The following is a 1025-nucleotide window of genomic DNA, read 5'->3' on the forward strand; positions in this document are numbered from 1 at the left end:
GGGGGGGGGTACAGGGAGAGAAAAAGACGTGTTCATCTGGAAATGAGGGCAATGTTGAGGAAGGGGATTTGACTTTTCACTCAAGGAACCACAAGAATAATAAGTAAAGCTACATAATAGTATAGTGATGGTTGGCGCAGGCAATGTTTCCATGGTAACAGCAATAATCCCTATGGATGGAGAGTCACTAAAGCTGTGGGTAGTATTGTATTTCACAAGGGACTTGCAATAAAAGTATTTCCTCACGACATGAAATCAGCTAAAAATGACAGCTTTTTCAGGAACACATGTCAAAGTTGTTTGATGGTAGGATTCAATATTTAAATGTCGGGATGGTTAGCACAATGGGAAATGATTTCTGGGAGATTCATATTTCAATAGAGGGTGATAAATAAAATCTACAGCCTACTAAGTGTCCTCTTGAAACCCCAGTGAAGTAACTTTGGCAGCCTTTGTCACCGAGCCAACGTCTCTGCACATTCAGTGTTCTTGGCGAATAATAAAGCTCTGATAAATGCTATTCATTTGTCTCCTGGTTGTTGGGTTGTGTGATCCTTGTTCTCGATTTATCAAGGGGAGGTTTGCTGAGCACACAGGCTCTTTATCAGCAAGGACTTGCTTAAATTTCCGCGTGGCTTTTTCATGCTATTTTGCTTTGCAGAGACAGCTGCCACAAAGAAAACAATATTTGTATGAATGGATAGGAAGCCAGTCATCTTTAGATAGGTAGTGAAATTAGAAATGGAACTGAGATTTAGGCTCCAAAGATTAGATTAGATATCAACACTAACGTTCAAACTGGATCTCTTTTCATTCCTTATCCTTTTATACATCTTTTAGCTTACATAATGTATGTCAATATGATACAAGGTCACTTCTGGCGAGGCCAAAGACAGATGTAGTTGCAGGAGTGACCACTAGAGGGAAGGCAGCCCCAACAGATGGAGAACAAAGAATTCAATCTGATCACTTCAGCTGTCTTGCTTTGTGTGTGTGTGTGTGTGTGTGTGTGTGTGTGTGTGTGT

At 40.6% G+C, this 1025-nt stretch overlaps 1 protein-coding gene across 2 annotated transcripts in view; it reads right to left on the minus strand.

Annotated features, from left to right (window-relative positions):
* Nucleotides 1-1025, minus strand: part of acvr2ab (activin A receptor type 2Ab) — a 57115-nt gene that overhangs the window by 10959 nt on the left and 45131 nt on the right. The window lies entirely within an intron of this gene.

The sequence above is a fragment of the Etheostoma spectabile genome, chromosome 24, assembly GCF_008692095.1.
Source record: "Etheostoma spectabile isolate EspeVRDwgs_2016 chromosome 24, UIUC_Espe_1.0, whole genome shotgun sequence".
NCBI lineage: Eukaryota > Metazoa > Chordata > Actinopteri > Perciformes > Percidae > Etheostoma > Etheostoma spectabile.